Raw genomic sequence first — 20,809 nt, 5'->3', positions numbered from 1 at the left:
CCGGTAAAAAGATTACTGGAAGAAATACCGACCACCTCAGATATGCAGATGACACAACTTTGATGGCAGAAAGTGAAGAGGAATTGAAGAACCTCTTAATGAGGGTGAAAGAGAAGAGCACAAAATATGGTCTGAAGCTCAACATAAAAAAAACCTAAAATCATGGCCACTGGTCCCATCACCTCTTGGCAAACAGAAGAACAAATGGAGGCAGTGACAGATTTTACCTTCTTGGGCTCCATGATCATGGCACATGGTGACAGCAGTCATGAAATTAAAAGACACCTGCTTTTTGAGAGAAAAGCAATGATAAATCTAGACAGCATCTCAAAAAGCAGAGACATCACCTTGTCGACAGAGATCCATATAGTTAAAGCTATGGTTTTCCCAGTAGTGATGTATGGAAGTGAGAGCTGGACCACAAAGAAGGCTGATCACTGGAGAATTGATGCTTTTGAATTATGGTGCTGGAGGAGACTCTTGAGAGTCCCATGGACTGCAAAAAGATCAAACGTATCCATTCTGAAGGAAATCAACTCTGAGTGCTCACTGGAAGGACAGATCATGAAGCTGAGGCTCCAATACTTTGGCTACCTGAGAAGAGAAGACTCCCTGGAAAAGACCCTGATGTTGGGTAAGATTGAGGGCACAAGGAGAAGGGGACGACAGAAGACGAGATGGTTGGACAGTGTTATAGAAGCGAGCAACATGAATTTGACAAAACTCTGGGAGGCAGCGGAAGCCTGGCATGCTCTGGTCCATGGGGTCACGAAGAGTCGGACACGACTAAACGACTAAACAACAACAAAGGACCATTTATATAAATTCAAGCCAACTTTTAATAGGAATGTAGGAAGTTGCCCTTTTAATAGGGATACAGGATGTTGAATCAGACCACTAGCCCATGTAGTTCAGGACCATCTACACTGACTGGCAGCAGCTCTCCCTACCTGGAGATGGGGATTGAACTTGGGACCTTCTGCATGCAAAGCAGATGCTTGACCGCTCAGCCACAGCCCTTCCTCAATATGTGATCAGCTCTCTACTTTAGGGCTGCCATACATTATCAGGATTTCAAAGGCATAATTGACATCGGGGCGGAGGGGGGGAGGCAGCGCTTTGTCCTGGATCTTAGGTGAGTCAATTGATAAATCACTTTTTTAAAAAATGACCCAAAACTTTGAGGTTTCCTTAAAAAACAACAACTGAACAATTTTTTGGGGGGGGGGTCTTCCTAAAGAAAACTCAACAATTTTTGGGGTGTCCTGGTTTTTACTTTTTGAAATATGGCAACCCTTGTCTAGTGGAATGTATAATTTGCTGCTGCTGTTTTTGCAAGTTTTAATTGCTGCTATTTTTCTTGTGTTGAATGCATTTGTTGTGTTCACATTAGAGATAGATGAACATTGCTTGGAGTGTATAAACATAAAAGCATACAAATAATGACCTAAATAAGGTAAACTTTTTGAACGAGTTGGGGAAGGGAGGAAGGATGCATTGTACATTGTTGGTTATTGGATTCGGTGTGATTCAAGTCTATTCATTTAAATGGGCCTACTCTGAGTAAATGTTACTTGGATGCCACCCTATATTATATAACTCTTTTTACATTGTTGTTAAGATAAGTGGGGCAGGGTGTGCTGAGGAGCTGCAGTTAACAGGGAGTGACAACTAATTAATACTGGACAAGCCCCACGTTGGGCAAAAGATCCCTGCATTGCCCAGGGTTGAACTAGGTGATCCTTGTGGTCCCTTCCAAGTCTTCAGTTCTATGACTATCCTTGCCTTCTACCATTTTACAAGCCTTGCCCTCCCCTCAGTTCTACCTCATTGCCTAACCTAGACAAATCCGATCAATGCACCTTCCCTCAAGCTACTGCCCATTGATCTAATATATAATTTCTTTCTTCTCCTTGACTTTGAGTGTAATGAGATGAGCCTGGAGGGCCATGAGACTCTCTCTTTTAACACCATTCAGCCAATTTTCCAGATTATGAACAGCTTGACTTGGAAGCTGCTTTTAAGAAAAGGAGTCCCCTGTAGGGTGATAGACTTTCTTCTACATTTCCCCTCTCTTCCTCATCTGTTCTGATCGTTAACCACATGTGCTAGCGTCTTCTTCTTCCTGAGGCAGTAATCTACAAGATTTGCAGGGCCTAGAAAAGCTCATTGATTTGTGACTTACATCTACATATCCGATGTAAGCCCTGCTTTTCCCCTCCAGGAGAGAAGTTGCTCAAAGCACCTTGCTAACATTTTTTTTTTTTTTTAAAAAAATAGCAATACCCTATCATTAAAGCCACATTTACAAGACAAAAAGCACTAAGACTACAGAATGGTTTAGAAATTAAATTAGGCAGCAACAGCATCAAAAGCTTGCCTAAAGAGAAAATACTTCAGTTGCCGGTAGATCGCAAATGAAGGGGAAGATAATCTAGCTCAGGGATCACCAAACTTTTCAGGCCAGTTCGCACAATTTTGGGAACATGTGGTGGGCGTCAGTCACAAAATGGCCGCCATGTGACTTGCGGCATAACACAAAATGGAGATATTTACTGATATCTTTCTTGGGCGCCATAAGAGGTACTTGATGGTACTGTAGTGTCTTCTGGCACCGTGATGCCTGCGGGCACTGCCTTGGCAACCCCTGACTGGGGATAGGGTAGAAATTCAGGTCAGTTCACATTTGAAAGGTGAAATTACCCAGCCACACTTTCTGAAGCAACATGTGAACCAAAACACAGCATCCTTTGGAATCTGCGTTTCTCCATTTTCTCCAACTAAGTGATGTGTAGAAAATGCCTATATGGTGTGCCTATAAATGCATGTATTAGTGAAAATAATGTACACAACCACATTACATCAGCAGAAATTGCTTTGCAAAAAATGTGTATACAGTGGTACTTCTGGTTGCGAACGGGATCCGTTCCGGAGGCCCGTTCGCAACATGAAAAGAGCACTGAAGCGCTGTATCTGCGCAGGTGCGCGGTGCGATTTGGTGCTTCTGCGCATGCGCGAAGCATGATTTAGCACTTCTGCGCATGTGTGAGTGGTGAAACCCGGAAGTAACCCTTTCTGGTACTTCCGGGTTGCCACGGGATGTAACCCGAAAGAGCCTAACATGAAGCAAGCGTAACATGAGGTATGACTGTATTGGATTGGCTCAATTCCAGTTCCCTGATGGGTTCTTTGAATGGGATGTCAAGGAAGCCCTGCACTGCTACCGGTCCAAGGACATACTAATAATCTTATAATTATAGAGTTGGAAAGGACAATGAGGCTAATCTAGTCCAGCCCCCTGAAATGCAGGAATCTTTTGCCCAACGTAGGGCTTGATTTCAAAGTCTCATCCTCTACCAACTGAGCTTCAAATCAAGCAAAAACACTCAAAAAGGGTGCAAGGTAGTGCTGGTGAGGCGTGTATTGTGGGGAGAGGATGTATGGCTGCAGAGAGGGCTGTGATCTGGAGAGAGCCTTGAGGGCCACACAGAGAAGCATTTGCTACCCCCATCCCCCCAGGTCTGAAGCTTCCCACCCCTGCTCCAAGATGTCTTTCAGAAATGGTACCTTGCAGATAATGACTCAGCACCCAAACAGAAGGGCGTCTTATGTAAGGCATCTGCCTCCTTGATAATGGTAATGATTAAGAAGAGCTTAATAGGGGACTACAATAAATTATTCAACCCCCTGATCCTTTTGAAATGCTAACAGGTCTTCTTTGAGGGATGCTTTGATTAAATTATGGCAGATCAGCCGGCAGGTCTAATTGGTTCTCTCCAATGGTGGATGATCAGATTTGCCAGGTCAAGGCAAGTAATATGAATGGCTGCCATGTCACGGGGACAAGAAACCCTCTCTAAAGATGTCTAGCTCGGGAAGGTTTTCTCCATGTCTTCTTTTGTTGCGATCTTGCTGTCATATATTGTTAGGCGTGATGCAGTTTGCTGTTGCTGACTTGTATGTTTTGCTGTGTTCACTGCTTTGAGCTGAAAAGTGGCAATTAAGTACGTAAAATTTCAGTCAATAAAAATGCACATTGGATTGATGGACTCAAGGTGTTATCTAAGAACTTAGGGTCATCAGACATTTGGGAAATTGAATGCTATTTGTGGAGGTTTCAACTAACAAGGCCATGGGCCCATCTCACCCAGCATCCAGTTTAAACAGTGGCCAAACAGATGTTACAATGGGAAGCTAGGTACTTACCTGAGTACAACAGCACTCTCCCCTTTTGAGATTCCCCACAGCTGGTATTCAGGAGCATTACTGCCTCCAATTGTGGAGGTAGAACGTAACTATCATAACCAGTAGCCACTAGCCACCTTAACCCCAAATTGGTCTAATCCTTTTTTACGGCCATCCACTTTGGGTTGGTGCTGACCTTTAAAGCCCTAAATGGCACTGGCTCATTATACCTGAAGGAGCATCTTCACCCCGTCATTCAGCCCAGATACTGAGGTTCAGCTTTGAGGGCCTTCTGGCAGTTCCCTCACTGCGAGAAGTGAAGTTACAGGGGGAAAGGGGCAGAGGGTCTTCTCAGCAGTGGCACCCTCCCTGTGGAATGCCCTCCCATCAGATGTCAAGGAGATAAATAGCTACACAACTTCCTGAAGAGATCTGAAGACATAGATCTGTATTGAGAAGTTTTTAATGTTTGATGTTTTATTATGCTTTTATATTTGTTGAAAACTGCCCAGAGTAGCTGGGGAAACCCAGTCAGATGGGGGCAGGGTACAATATATCACCATCATTATCCAAGTTGGTGGTCATCACCACTGGCAGAAGAAGAGGAGTGTGTGGGGAGCGCACTGCACCAGCAGCGAGATCCTGGTGGGGTGCCATCGTGGCTGCCCCCACCTGCGCTGGGCTCCACGCCCCCAGACGTGTGCCACACCCACAAGATGTGCACCAGCCCTGCCCCCTCCTGCTCTCCGCCCCTCCCCCGGTGCCAGAACATGAAACTCCACCACTGGCCATCACTGTTTCTCAGGGGAGTGAATTCCAAAGTTTAACAATGCCCAGAATGGAGAAATCTTTCATCATTCAGCTTCATTGGAAGGCCCTATGGTTGAGTGTTATGAGGGAGGGAAAATACCATTCACACCATGTACCATTTTATTCTCCTCTACCATGCCACCTCCCATTCATGGATCACTGCCTTGTCGTGGAGAAGGGGCTTGAATAACTCCAAGAAGCTTTGAGCTATGTCGTGCAGGGCCACCCAAGACAGACAGGTCATAGTCAAGTGTTTAGACTAAATGTGATCCACCTGGAGAAGGAACTGGCAAACCATGCTGTGGTTCATGGGGTCATGGAGAGTGGAACACAACTAAGATGACTAAACAACAACAACAACCATTTCCCTTATTTTCCTTTTCCCTAAAGGCCCCAAAGGTTGTAAGCTTTCCTGACAGAAGAACCCTCACACTAAGAAGAACCCCTCCCACCTCTCCTAAGGAGAACATCTTGCGTCTTGCTTTCCTCGTGTGGCTCGATCTCGTTGGAGAGGGAAGCTTTAATCATGCCTCTTGCTACCAACACAAAGAGCAATGAATGGAGCGACTTGTTGGCTTTCAAAAGCCCTCGATAAATTTCTTCACTTGGCTCTGTATATGAAAGCAATAACAAACGCTCCTATATTAAAAGGCAGGCCTTTTGTTGAAAATGTGCCTTGCGCTTTCTTGCCGATAATGCACTGCCTAGTGCACAAATCCTTTACCCTCCTCAGCAATAGCTCCATGCTGACACCAGTGCCGATTCAGAAGCACTTGACACTGGTCATGCCCTTATCTTCAGGCCAAACTACATGGGACATGCATTGTGCAAACCATCAGTAGCTCTTCAGAATCTCTGGCAGAGATCTTCCCCATCCCTTAATCCTTACAGCTCACATGTTGGCAGTCTATGAGCCGTTTGAAGCCCCCAGAGTCCTCCAGCATGGCCTACTTGCAGAATGGCACCTGCTGTTGAATTCAGCCACATATCTGCAGAGTTCATGCTCTCCCAAGTTCCCACACTGCCCTCCCCATTTTCCCCAGTGGCGTAGCAAGCATTGCCAGTGCCCGGGGCAAGAAAAGGATTGTGCCACTTAACCTCCTTGCAGGCATTGGTTGGGAGGCAAGAGGCAGACTTTGCTGTGCCCCTGGGGTGGTCTGTCAGCGTTAACTAAATTGAATTCCTCCCCCATCCCTATGTATGAACCTCAATCTACATCCGCTTCAGCAATTGGCAAGAGCTGGTATAGAACCCAGGCAGCACAGTACAAATACCTGTACAAAATCCAGCAGCCGCATGGAAGCACAGCTCTCGCAAGCACCGAGCGTTGCCAGACTGTGCTGACTAATGTAGACCGAGACAGTCTGAAAGGTGAGGAGCAAAAAGGCAAAGCTGATTTGAGACTAGGAAAACGTGGGAGGTAAATATTGTGACACGGCAGGCTGTTAAAGGAGTACGGTGTGTGCTTTAGGATAATCTGTGCTGAACAATCGATGCACAGGCACTCACAGGGCCTCAGTGGATGAGTTGACTAAAGAAAAAGAAGAAAACGACAGTTCACTTGGGATAGAGAATTAGATTTCATAAGTACCCACTCCTGTCAAGCAAGAGCACTACAGGAGTGGGCCTGTCAATGTGCTGAATTTCTATGGTGTCCTTTTGAATTTTAATTGCACATCTCACATCCATAGTGTCAGGGACAGGGCAGAGGAGGAATGGTGGAGAGCGCCTCCCCAGCCTGAGCCTTCCAGAGAAGAAGAAGACTGTTCAGAATTACAACAGGGGTTTGAGGGAGGTCACAGCTCAGAGGCAGATGAGGGGGAAAGCTGGGAAATAATGGGAGAGGAGGAAGGGGAAGCACCAGGATGGCAACAGCTGATGTACATAGTGTCTTTAGAAAGCATTCCAGACCCACCTCTACCAGAACCGGGCGAGCCTTGAAAGTAGTAGAGCAAAGGGCTCAGAAGCAAAGGGCCCTCAGCACCACCCATAGGGGAGAAGGTCACAATTGATGCACAATGGCATTCCTTCAGTGGTTTAGTGGTTAAGAGCAGTAGACTCATAATCTGGTGAACCGGGTTCATGTGTCCGCTCCTTCATATGCAGCTGCTGGGTGACCTTGGGCCAGTCACACTTCTCTGAAGTCTCTCAGCCCCACTCACCTCACAGAGTGTTTGTTGTGGGGGAACAAGGGAAAGGAGAATGTTAGCCACTTTGAGACTCCTTCGGGTAGTGATAAAGCGGGATATCAAATCCAAACTCTTCTTCTTCTATTCTCCCAGTGGTCATTCCTCCTCTGGTCACTGCTACGGATGCACAAGCTGACTGTCTGTCTCTAGGCACTATGGTCATCTGCAAGGGATTCCCACACAACAAGGTTAATGTTGCCAGCCTTCATGTTAAGTATCTTTGTAATACAAGAGTTGGTCTGCCAAGAGGCCTGGTGCCTGAAGCCAGCTCCAGGTAGAGCACCTCCTTGGGATTTCCACGGGTTAAGAATTGAAGGGAGACACACGTCTCTAGGTCAGTGGTCACGTCTGCACGCAGAGAATGAAGACTTCTTTTCAGGCTAATGTGTGGCTTTCTGGGCACAGGTGACAGGCAACAATCAATTGGGAAGCCAGCAGAAATGACAGCGTGCTGCACGTTTTTTCTGCCAACAGATCTGTGACTAAAAGCTAACCTGTCAAAGAGAAATGGCCCGCAGCAATGGCCTGGTTTCAAGATGGTGAGATGCTGGGGGTATAACAGCTCACAATAAATCGATGACTTCAGATGGGAGAGGAAAGGCTCGTGCAAATAGATCACGTCGTCCTGGTGTGTGTGTGCATTGGTGTGCCTTGCAAGCTCCTCTTGACACCAGCCAGGTGGCGGGTGATGGAGGTTGAGAGTGCACCCTTATTTGTTTAAGGGCATTAGACAGTATGCCTTAAATTAGTCACGGCAGCGGTGGCTGCGATGGCTATTTTTGTGACGGGAGGAGGGAAAACATCTCTAATCAGTGTTGCAGGGTCAATAGCGAAAGGTCGGGGATTAAAAGGAGAGAGAGAGAGGCAGTGACAGAGCTGGGGTCTTCATTAGATATTTAATAGCAATAATCTTGGGGTGGCACAGCCAAATTTGATTTCAATTTCCAACAAAGGAGAGTGCTCTTTTTCTTTGGTAGCCATATCTGAGGAATCATTCAGTGTTTGTCCAGACAAGTGGGACCTGCAAGTAGGGATGTGTGGAGGCCTTTTTTGTTTGCAGGGAGATCTATACTATTGATCTTATATCATTTGGCCTGCTTTGATTTAACAAACTGTTTTTTTAACTCCAGCTGCTTCTGCCTCACATTTTTCTCCCTCCGGCTTCCTGCTCTGAAACATAGAGTGGCAAAATCGTCAAGACTCCTTGCTGGGGGAGGGGGCAGAGTGGGCACTGTAGAAAAGAAGCTTATTTCATATGCCACAGTGGCATATGAGACAAGCTGCTGTTACTGTGCTGCCTACTGCTCCAAATGGTGAGGAGTTCTGTTGATTTCTGTTGGGTTTATCTTTATGATTGTTGTTTTTTTAAAGGAGCTTGGAGATGGTGTAATAAATACATGACTCATTCTATCCACACGTACCCTTCCCAGCTGACAGAGAGCCCGTATGTTTTATGGGTTTGTTTCTTCAGTTACTAAAACATTTATATGCCACCTCTCAATCAAAGACTCTCTCTCTCTCCACCTATAGTGTAACATTATATGTAAGTATAAAAAATCCATTTGGTAAAAATACAGACAAATAAAACAAAAGTGATCAAATGTCCTGTCAGTAACATCGTTTCACACTGAATCACATTAAACACTAGTGAGAATAAAACCATCATTATTTGTCTCCTAACAGCCGCTGGCGAGGGCTCCTCATGAATGAATAAGGGGAAGATGCTCCAGGCTTCATAAAGGATGGTCACATATCCTGCTTCACAGAGAGCAGTTCTCTATTTGAAGGCAACCTCTTGTATGAATACAGGAATGGAGGAAGATAGGAAGATTAGTTCTTCTAATGATTCACGCTGCTGGTCTATCTAGCACCCTATCAACTATAGATTTTGGAAAGCAGTTTGCTTGTCTGTCTGTCTGTCTGTCTGTGTGTGTCCTCTATAGGTTCAGCCGTTTATTGAGATTTCATCACCAAACTCAGCTCCAGGTTCCTCCACATGGTGGCAGTCTTTGTCGCTGTTTGGTCACCAGGCACCATTTTGAATCAAGATGGTGGACTGAAAAGTGACAAATGGCAGAACTTTGTTTGGTTTTTTTGTCATAGGCTTGACCGCCGCTCTAAATAGCATCGCCAAACTCAGCATGAGGGTTCCCAAAATGGGGTTGGGGTTCTTCAGTGATGTTTGGATGCCAAGCGCCATTTTGAATGACAATATCATGGGGCGGAAAACTCCTTCGTCAACCTGCTTGGTCTGTCCCCTGGAGCCAGCTCTTCACTCCCTAGACTACTGAATCCGTCCCTGGCTTGAGACCCTTCTTGGAGGCCCAATCTCACCTCCCCCATCCTGCTAGGTCCCTCACTAGGGTTGTCCAGCTCCCTGAGCATCTCCCATTCCCTCTTGGGTTCTCACCATTCCCTCCATGACATCTCCACAGGACTCAGGATAGTGCTAGACCTGCTAGGTGGACCTGTGGTTTGGCTCAGTAGAAAACAGCTTCTTAAAGTCCTAAGATCTTATTCACATGAAAGTAATTTTTTTACTTGGGTGCTTGGGTATGTGTACACAAACTCAGGTATGTGCAGACCCATGGGAGTATTTTGTACTCGGGTAACCATAAATATATGGCAATATTTGGTAGTCAGGTATCCATACTCACGTTTATACACTAATGCTCATCTACAAGTTCAAAAAACAAAGTGAGGCTCAGCCCTTAATGCGGCTTAAAATATCACGTTGTTTCTTAAACACAGACACAACGTCACTGCTCTGTCCATCTCTTTCTTCTCCACTTTTCAAGGGGGAAACCTGGAAGATTAAAGTCTCTGAACACCATTTGATCTCTCTCTCTCTCTCTGCCTCTCTCCACACGCCCATTGTAAACAAGCACCAAAGGGAAAGCACACGTGGTCTTTAATTACAACCAAATGAATGACTCAGTTACGCCTTACTTATTTATTTAGGAGCTCCAGTCCCATCTTTTGTAAAGCGTTTGGTTTGGAGACATGATTACAGCATTAATGACACTAATTATTCTCAGCTAGGACAGGAGCTGTAGCTAATGAGTGGAATTTTTTTCTTTCCCGAACCCATTGAATAAGAAGATGGGGATGACAACACAGCAAAAAATTCCCCCATTACGTATAGATGACACCTCCCCCTAGATGGCACCTTTGTTGCCCATAGTAATAGAATCATAAAATTGTACCATTGGAAGGGACCCCTAGGGTCATCTAGTCCAACCCCCTGCTGCAATGCAGGAATATCAACTAAAGTATCCACGACAGATGCATGCAAAGTGCATGCTCTACCGCTGAATTTATTCACCACCCCTATTTATGTGTGCCAGGTCACACACCCCGGTAAGGCAAAGCTGGGGCTGACTTCAGCCTGAACAGAAGGGAGTCTCTGGTCACCTCATCTTTCTGCGCCACAGTTGAAAGTTCCTCCCCCCCTCCCCCAGCGGGTTTTCCAGTTAGCAGCTGATTTGGCACTCCTGAATCTGCTCTCCCCTTTATCACAGTGGCGTGCGGGAAGATAAACCGTGCAGCCCCTGTTTGATTTGTTTCAAGGGAGGAAGAAATTAAAAGGGCTCCTGTGTATAGCAGTAATTAAATTCCTAATCAGTGACAGCACATTTAGGAGAGATTTATGGGGTTTTAATGACTGAGACGAATGCACAACAGACACTGCCACAGTGAGAGCCATGCAGTCAGAGTCACGTAGGTCAAGCGGGAAGGGGACTCCGTGCTAGGTCTCTCCTCGAGGAAATGCCATTCTCCTCCTCCTTTTTAAAAACTAGGGCTTAACTTCATTGCCTTCCTTGATTACCGTCAGCGGAAGGCTTGCTAAGGACAAATCAATGTGATCTGATCGGTCATCATTAACATTTTTTCAAAAAAATGAAATCGCCCCTGCAACAAATAGAAAAATGCAGACTTAAGTTAAGTGGATACCAGGGACTGCTTGGGCACACAAGAATGGCGGGAAGAACCAGCTGGGGAACCCCCAAAGGAAGACGGCTCAGAGCCAAGGGATTTGGGGTGGGATGACCACGAGCGGTCAGAGGGAGAAGAGGGACGGAGCTGGAAGGAGATGTCGGAAGCTGAAGAGATAACAGGGTTTAGTGAGTGGGGAGAGTCTGTTGCAGAGAGAAGCCCAGAAGCAGAAAAGGAGGGAGGCTAAGAGGCAGAGAAGAGTCAGGCTTGTGAAGAGGAATGGGTGTCTCCACCTCCTGCTGCAACAAGCTCCACCCCCCCCGTCTTCCAGAACCAGAAGAGGCATGAAGCAGGAGGAACAATGGCGGACATGCAGGCGCAATCTCAAATTGCTTTGAAAGAGCTCCACTGAAGAGGTGGAGATATAGGTGACTGTGGGGCGGCAGGGACCTTTAGTTTTGACCGCTTCTTCATGGGCCAAGACCTGTCAGAGATGAATGGCTGTGTTCACTATGCTTGACACTCCTGTGTTTTCCTAACGAAGAGTTAATTGCAACTTACTTGGTGTGATCTACTGCTGTCCATTCTTGCCAACAGACAGTTGCCAACGGTTTTTAATTCTCAGATCTTTTGTATTTTATTGTGATATTCATTGGTGCAGCGTGCAGGGGAGAGCAGCTCTAGGGTTTCGCTCCAGGATAACGGATGGGACTCTCCTTGCTCTGGCAAGTGAGTGAGGCGATAAGGAGACTTTCATATTTGCTTGGTCAGGGAATGCCATCAAAGGAAAGGAAAGCTGTGTTTGCAGATTGTTTCAGAAAGTTTTTAAAGATGACTTTATTGTCTTATCGCTCACCTGGGAGGAAAGGCAGGATATAAATTAAACTAAATTAGACAGACAGACAGACAGACAGTCAGATTTGTATACTGTCCTATACCTTTAGGTCTTAGGGCAGTTTACAACAAATCTACAGTAAATAAAAGTGAATATTTGGTAGGTTTACTTATAAGTGTGAACTGAATCAAATTTCTCCCTCAGCCCTACCTGGAAGCACAGAGATAGACAGAGAGAGAGGCAGACAGACAGAACCATATTTGATCAAAGGCACCTTCCTGTTTCAGGAGATCTGACCTTTTTTTTAAAAAAAATGGAATTTCCCTCTTGCTTCCTTTGGGTGGCCTCTGAGCCCCCCCCCCCCGGTTCCTTTCCTCATTTCAATCCAGAGTATAATGCAACCCGCTGTGTATGTGCTTTGTTTGCGCGACTGCACACCAGGCAGCCAAAAGACCAGCCGGAGCAAATGACAAACTTAATCTCAGGCCTGCCTGGTTAAACTCCAGTGCTTCTATATTCATTACAATTGTGCTGATTGATTATTCGATTCAGCCCTTCATTGCTATAGCTACCGCATGGAGGTAGCTTAGGTGATTGCTTCGCAAAGCCTGTTGTCTTTTTATTTTATTTTCTTCCTGGGAGAGGGGGACCTGCTGAGGGGCGTTGGGGGCGGGTGTTGATTCCCTGCAGCGACAAGCCAGACTGAGCCATGTGCAGAGATTTCAAGCCATACAAGCCCTGGAGCCACATTGATTTCCCTTGTGGAACCATGGCGATTCTTGTTCCCCATCTATTGAGCCTTTAAAGGTAATGGGGAAGCTGCATGTGGAGCCAGGCTGGCTTACGGCGGGGAAGCAGATCACAGAAAGATCGTCCATTTCTTCCATCTATTTTATTTCACATTTTAATATACATTTTAAAAGGTTGTGTGCCCAGTATACAACAATGCAAAAATGCCACAAGAGAGATAGGTAGGTATTTATGCGCCTCAGCTGGGGGTTAGATAATATTTGGTTCATGTACTTCTTGCCTGTAATTTCTGTAAAGATGGCCAAATCAGATTTTCCTCCCAAAAATTCCAGGTAAAACTTCTGAATGGTATCTGGCCTAAATTTCCGCAGATTATTAACAGGGACTGGCTAGATTTTTCCTCCTGGCTGCACAAATCATGACCAGTTGCTGTTACAATTTTTAATTTGGTTACGTTCTTTATGTTATTTTTTTTAATAAAAAAAATCTTCTATATTTTAAGTTATCATGTTGTATAGCTTATTTTAGACGTGTTGTAGATATTCCTAACACCTTATATCATACATAAACTCAAGCCTTATGACAAACAGTTGAGGGAGATGGGCATGTTTAGACTGAGAGGTGCTAAGATAGCCATCTTCAAATATCTGAAGGGCTGTCACATGAAAGATGGGGCAAGCTTGTTTTCTTCTGCTCCAGGGGGTAGGACCTGAACCAATGTATTCAAGTTACAGGGAAGGAGATTCTGACTAAATGTAATTTTTGATGGTAAGAGCTGTTGGACCGTGGAACAGCCTACCTGGCAAGGCGGTGAACTGTCTTTCATTGGTTTTAAAACATAGCTTGTGCCATAGACTGGTCTGATGGAGAGGAATGTTGGGAGAAACCAGCTGGGGAACCCTCAAGGGAAGAAGAAGGCTCAGAGCGCAGGGACGGGACGGTGGTGGGACAATGATGAGTGGTCAGAGGGAGAAGACTGGGAAGAGGAAGTGTTGGATGCTGAAGGAAGCTTAGTGAGCTGGGAGAGTCAGTGGCAGAGAGAAGCCCAGATTTGGAGGCAGAAGCTGAAGCAGAAGGGTGGGAGGAGGATGCCAAGAGGCAGAGATGAGTCCGGCTGGTGAATAGTCATGGGGTCTCCTCCTCCTGCTGTGACCAGCTCCCCTCCCCCTTGTCTCCCAGAACCAGAAGTGGCATGAAAAGGGTGGAGGGTAGGTTGGCTTCATGCGTACACAGTCTCCAATTGCTGTGGGAAGCTGGGGACTTCCAGTCTTGGCAACTGATCCATGGACCTAATAAAGGGTTAACTCCAACTTGCACGGTGTGATTTACTGCTGGCTCACTCCTGACAGGTTGGTCGGCCGCCTGTCAGGGATTGTTCATCTGTGGTTCCTGCATTGCCCAAGGGGTTTGACAAGATGACCTTTGATGAAAACTGGATTGAATTTCTCTCCCACCCCTAAAAAAAGACTGTTGTGCTGGGATAGAGGGAAAAGCAATCCGGAGGGAAGCAGGCCTCTCAAGCACAATTGTCCTTTAGGAGAACAGAAAAATGAAACTGCACACATCCACCAGAGCTCTGCAGTATGCAAACTACAGGAAGTCAAGAGGTCCAAAAGGCATTACACCGCAACACAGTGTCACCCGCATACAGAACAAAGACAACCAGAACCTACCACCTTCCCAAATGTACTTTCAAAGCATTTTAAGGTCATAAATATGTACTTCCCTCCTTGATCGACTCGGCTGATCTCATTGTAAATTCACGTCCACTGTCTTTGCATTGCATGCGGGGCGGGTGGGGGGTGGGGAGAGCGGCTGCTGAAAACTCTCAGGTTCTTTGTTGTGTCTGGAGAGCCTTGCATACGCTCAGATTAATTGCAGGCTGCTGCCGAGGCTGAGCCATCAAATCCAGCCTGGGAGAAGTAATAGCTTGATTATTATTTAACAATCTAGGCCTGCCAAGCCACCTCTTATTTGCTGCGCTTGCTGTGCTTTGGAGTGTTTTTAAAAAGCAAAGGGGAGGAGGGAGAAGCTAAAGAGAAAAGTCAGCAGGAGTTCACCAATAAATGCTTCAGGCCTGGCTACCTCTTCATCTTCGCCATACTAAAAAGCTGCTTCCGAATGCACCATAGCTGTGAAGGACGTTAAATGCTTTGATGAGGGAACAGCCAGAGGATTCACAAACTCTTACGTGATCTACACAGGCATTGAAAGCAGTATTCTTCCCTCAAAGACAGCGCAAGAGGTGCTATTCTCCTGGCGCAGCTAAGATCCACAGCATCCCCTGGAGAGAGGAAAGCTTTGTTAAACCACTCTTAGAATTACAGTAGACGCTCGGGTTGCAAACGTGTTCCGTGCGGGAGGCACGTTCGCAACCTGAGACCTGCGCACGCGCGGGCCATGATTCGGCGCTTCTGTGCATAACCAAAGCACAATTTAGTGCTTCTGCGCATGTGCCGAAACCCGGAAGTAATCGTTCTGGTACTTCTGGGTTCAGTGCGGTGCGCAACCCGAAATCACGCGACCCAAAGTGTCTGTAATCCGAGGTATGACTGTATAGCTCTGTGAGGGGAATAGAGGCCTCCTAACAATTCTTAGCACCCTGAACAAACTACAACTCCCAGGATTCTTTGGGGGGGGGGAGCCGTGACTGTTAAAATGGCATAGTAGTTGTCATGGTCTGGTTGGACGCAGAGGAATGGTGGGAGGAACCAGCTGGGAAGCCCCCAAGGGAAGAAGGCTGAGAGCCTGGGGATTGGTGGTGGGACAATGATGATTGGCTAACATTCTACCCAGCTCTGATTGGTTGTTGGGTCACCAGGAGGCTGACCCGGGGTCTGTCTGTCACAGATGGCTTTTCTAATGCATTTTGCTGTTTTGAATTTGTTTTGTATTTTTATATTGTATGAAAGCTGCCTTGGGCAGGCATACATGATTACAAATAAACAAAGGCACCATGGGATTTGTAGTTCAGCATTGGCAGAAATGCTGTGTTAGAGATCCCTCCCCTCCCTGAATTGCTATTTTTCATTCATCCTGAGGCCATAAAGTTCTCATAGCCACACGGGACCTCAAGATAGGCAGGAGATATTTGATACAAAGTTTTATCATATCAGTGGGCCACAGTCTTGGATATTTTTGACACCTGGAAGCCAATTTTCTTGCAGCACCATCATGAAATATTTATTGATCTGAAGATCGAGCTTCATTCCTGCCAACCCAGTCCAAAATGTTTTGCTGCCTGAGGTAAAAGCGCAATATGTTGCAGTGCCACAAGCAGAATCCATGGGCTGTTGCACATTATTTCAACATTAGTGATAGGATAGGGCCAGTAGTTATTTGTCATTTGCAAGATTACAAATGAGCTGCAGAGAATGGATTGGAAGGAACAAACTTTACTTAGCAGTGTGCTCTGCCAAACTATATACAAAACAGAAACTTAGCTTCTTTTCCCTGCTAGTGTCACCCAGAACTGCTTCTTCCCCATACAACCATTTCTAAAACACTTTCTCACATTATAGTGTCTTCTACTAAATCCTAGGGGAGCAGCCTTGCTTAGGGGAGGGGAGCAGTCAGTATTCTGAGGGCCGTATACCAGTGATGGACAAGGCCAGATACAAAAGTGGGTGGAGCAACACTCCCATCAGCTTGGCCAATGGGAAAGGCAGAAGGGATTCAGGATGCATGTCGTTTTGTGCCATGCTCAAATAGGATCCAGCTGACTCGCACGAGAACGCAGCACCACTGCGACAGCAGCTCTGGAGGAGGAAAACGGGACATTTCGGGATCATGTCAGAAGTCAGGATGGCTCCTGTAATTCAGGGATGTCCTGGAGAAATCGGGACACTCGAAGGGCATATATCTGCCCAGTGGAGTCTTGCAAATGGGGCACTGCCCCACCAATCTCAGCCAGCTCTCAGCTGTCCCCCCGCCTGCCTCCTTATTTACATCCAGTCCAGGGATCGGCTCTGCTTGTGACAGCTTCCTACTCCTTCACACTCCCAGTGCCACCCTTGTAGAACTCAGCAGGGAGGAGGATGGAACAAAAGCAGAATTAATTGGCACTGCCTGTCATTGGCTCTGGCGCCACCTAGTGTCGGCCTCCTTGCCTTCTGCCCTATCAGTTCCAGTGGGCACCAGCCACCACTGTAGCTGCTCTGGATATTTTCTGGGATGTAAACACTGACACACCACCCAAAGGAAATAAATAAACAGCACACAATAGGCAGGCAGCCCCCTGGAGCTGAGGATTTTATTAGAATACAAACAGGTATTGCCAAACACAATATAACCTCTACTTATGAAAATATCAACAATTACAGTTGAAATAGGCAGTAGTAGTAAGTCACCTTAGAAGAACAGTTTGCACCTATTATTTCTGTGTTTTTTTCCTTTTTAAATAAAAACTTTGTTCATAACGTTTTGGCTTTTTTATTTTTAAAAATTAAGCACATAGAAGGGTAACTTGTTGTCTGGCCTGATATAACCAGCAGTCTTTCTTTTCCCTTCCTGTTACAACTGGAGGCGCTAAATCAATTAAAAATACAGGAAGCTTCCCTCTCTTTGTCTTCCACCAGGGTCTCGATTATATTTTCTTTTGGCCTTGGTTAAATACTCAATGTGTGGATGTTGGAGGCTACAAATAATCCAGCAAGACACTTCTGAGTTATCAACAGTCATTGCATTCCGTATCAATAAACCAAGGAAATAGAATAAAGTCCTCAAAGGTAAGCCAAGGTGACAGAGGCTCAAGCAATTGCTTTGACAAGGCTGGAGGTGCCCTCTGGTCCTTCCCAACAAGATTTTGTGCGTAGCTTGGTTGGACCAGGATGCAAAATATGACCCTTCTCCCATACACAAGTAAGCAGTGAGCCTGCCACATGTGCCAATGTGTCCTTCAATAAAAACACCACCAGAAGCAACGAGGCAGAGCTTCTTCTTCACCCAGGCATAGTCCAGTGGCAGAGGGTCTCTTTTGCAAACTGAAGATGCAAGATTCGGTCCCCAGCAGCTCTTGTTATGACAGGTGTGGGGAACCTTTGACCTTCCGGCTCTTGCTGAACTACAACTCCTGTTAGCGTCAGCAAGCATGGCCAATGGCCAGGGGTGATGGGAGTTGTGGTTCAGCAACATCTGGAGGGCTGGGAATTCCTCACATCTGTGCTAGAAGATTGTGAGAAGGAACATAAGAAGGCTATTTATTGATGGACAATAGCGGATGGTGGATTGGGGCGATGGCACTCACTTGATTTCTGGTCCCCTGCATCCCTGCTGTGAGGGGGTGAGGTGACGCAGTGCGAATGCATCTGTGCAGCCAATTCAGCACCCCTGCTGGTGCAAGTGCCCTGCACTGACCTTGCTGCCACCTTTCCCCTCTCACCCTCTGTTCTGGCACGCAGCAGCAGTGCGGCTAGTCAGAGGTCGGGTGAGAGCCGCTGCTTCACTCTGTCATCCGCTGCTGTACATCGAGCCCAGTATGGATTTCCTCTGGCTGCCAGTGGCTCTTGATGGTCTCGGGGAGAACTTTCCTCATCGCCTGCTTCCTGGCCTGATAAAACTCCTCTTCAAAAGCAGAGAAAAAGGAGGCAGATTTGCACAAAGTGTTCATGTTCTAATTTCTTTGCAAATTGAGAAATTATGGCTAAATTTGAAACTGAAATGCACAACACTATAGCGGGGAAGACTGTGACCAGGTGATCTGTGCTGTTGCCCAGTCTGTGGTCCAGGTGCTGACCGTTGATGATGGGCAACTCAAAGCCCCTCTTGCTATCCTTCTGTTTTTTAAGAGATTTATACATTGTGCCTGGAAGGATAAACACCCACCATTTATTATGCGACAGTGGCTTTTTGGTGGGTTCTCCTCCCTCCCTCCATTCCTGGTTTTCTTTTTCTTTTTCTCTTCCGCCATCTTTGTTAAACTCGCCATTAATTTTCTTTCCCCCCTCTCTCCTGCCATCTTTGTTAAACTTGCCATTAACTTCCTTTTTAAAGATCCCTCCTGCTCCCCCTTCTTAGGGTTGTTTGTCCTTAAACAAGCAAATAAGGATCTTTTTTTTTTAAATTTTAAGACTATGACTTGGGGCTGTCCAATGAAGCTGAATGCTGGAACGCTGGAAGTTCCTTGTGGAATTTTGCTCCCAGAAGATGTAGTGATGGTCAACAACTTGGATGGAGGATAAAGCTATTGGTTGCTATGTTCTAACTACACTGCCAGCTGCTGTGAGCTGCAGGTGGGCTGTTGTGCTTCTTCCCTACTTGCAGGCTTTCCACATTTATCTGGCTGGCCACTGTGAGAACAGGGTGCTGGACTAGATGGGCCACTGGCCTGATCTGTCAGGGATCTTCTTATGTTCTTCCTGGAGACACCAGAGATTGAACCTAGGACCTTCTGTGTACAAAGGAGGGTCTCTTCCACTGAACTGTCATAGCAGGCCCCAGAAAGGCCCCAAGAGAGAGAGATACAGGCCATTAAAGCTGACAAACACTGTGGTAGCTCAGTGCTCAGTTATGGGTGGTGATGCTAAAGGAGACTTAATGGCTTCCACAAGCCCCTCCTCTTCCGCCCCTTGTTTGGACAAATCCAAGCCTCCTAAAAAGGGGAGACATTGCGAAAGCTGAGAGGGCTGGTAGGGCATGCAATGGAAGCACCAAGGGCAGACCTTTATTCTCGTCTTTTAAAAATAGTAAAAGTATATGGCAATTGATTTCCACCTAGAAGGTTTAAAAAGTTTTTTTTTTAATAATAGGAAAAGAAATCTAAACATTCAGTTGCTTTTTTTTTTTGCTAACGTAGCAGAGTTAAATGCAGACTATAAATAGTTTAAATAGTTTAAACCTCCCACTCCCCAGTTATCAGATGCATTATTTTTTTAAAAAAAGGATATATTGCACTTTGATGTATACAATCACGTTAACTCCTTCATCCACCTTCCATTAAGCAAAGTCCAAATGAATGATAAAACAGAGGTGTTACCCCCCCCCACCTTAAGAACTGTTTGAAGGTAAACTTTGGTTCATTTCCACTTTCAAAGTGAAAAATGTAGAGGACTGGGAAGTCAAGGATAGGAAGTGGTAGGGGGAGAAAACCAATACTTTGTATAAAATTCAAGCTGATATGCTTGTGCGCTCTTTTCACTGGTCATTATTTTGACAATTAACATTACTTTCTGAGTTTTACTGCAACCAATGTTTTATATATGAATTGCACAGTATCCAAATCGGGGGAAGGGGAACCCCCAGTGACAGCAATCTCCTCCTTCTCCTACCCACAACCTGCAAGTTGTGGTGCAAACTCACATCTACACAAAAGATCTTTGATAGTTAAGGAGGGTAAGTTTGGTTGTCAGCACTGAACCGACACTAAAACCTGGCTTACAGGTGCCCTAGAACGGGGATAGTCAATGTGGCGCCCACCAAATATTGCTGTACTACCACTTCCATAGTTCCTTATCATTGCCATGCTGGCTGCAGCTGCTAGGAGTTCTGGTTCAGCAACATCTGAAGGGCACCCCCTTGCCATGGGGAATGTTGGCGAGTCAGGTGACAACCCTGTGGCTAAGAAGCCATAGTAGCATTAAAATAGGATGGCCCAACTTGCCCAGGTGGTCCCAAAATCATGGGCTAGACCTGATCATAGCTGTGACTTCCATATAGGGTCAAGGCCCTTAGGGATATAGAATCTCAGCATCCACATAAAACACAGGTGAGTCACTCTCCTTTGGTCTCCTATGAAGATATCAGGCAATTGCCCCGATTCTACACTTTGACCGCATGTGCAAATTTTCATGGTTCTCTCCTGGAAATGGGCCCTTCACTTAATTACAAGCCACAGTTTACCTGCATTTGTTTTCACCGCCACAAATCTATACACCCCGCTTGTGTAATGCTCTCCCCAGAGAGGTTTGCCTGGCGCCTTCGTTAAATATCTTTAGGCACCAGGCAAAAACATTCCTCTTTGACCAGGCCTTTGGCTAATTAAACAATCGATGACCTTTTAAACTGTGTGTGTGTGTGTTTGTTATTGTTTATATTTGTTATTATGTGAACGCATTGTTGTGTTTTTAGATTGAAAACCGCCCTGAGATCTTCAGATGAAGGGCGGTAT

Source organism: Podarcis liolepis (assembly GCF_965112155.1).
Source record: "Podarcis liolepis genome assembly, chromosome: 14".
In the NCBI taxonomy this organism is placed as follows: Eukaryota; Metazoa; Chordata; class Lepidosauria; order Squamata; family Lacertidae; genus Podarcis; species Podarcis liolepis.
The sequence above is the reverse complement of the archived record's forward strand: the minus strand, read 5'-3'. Positions refer to the sequence as shown.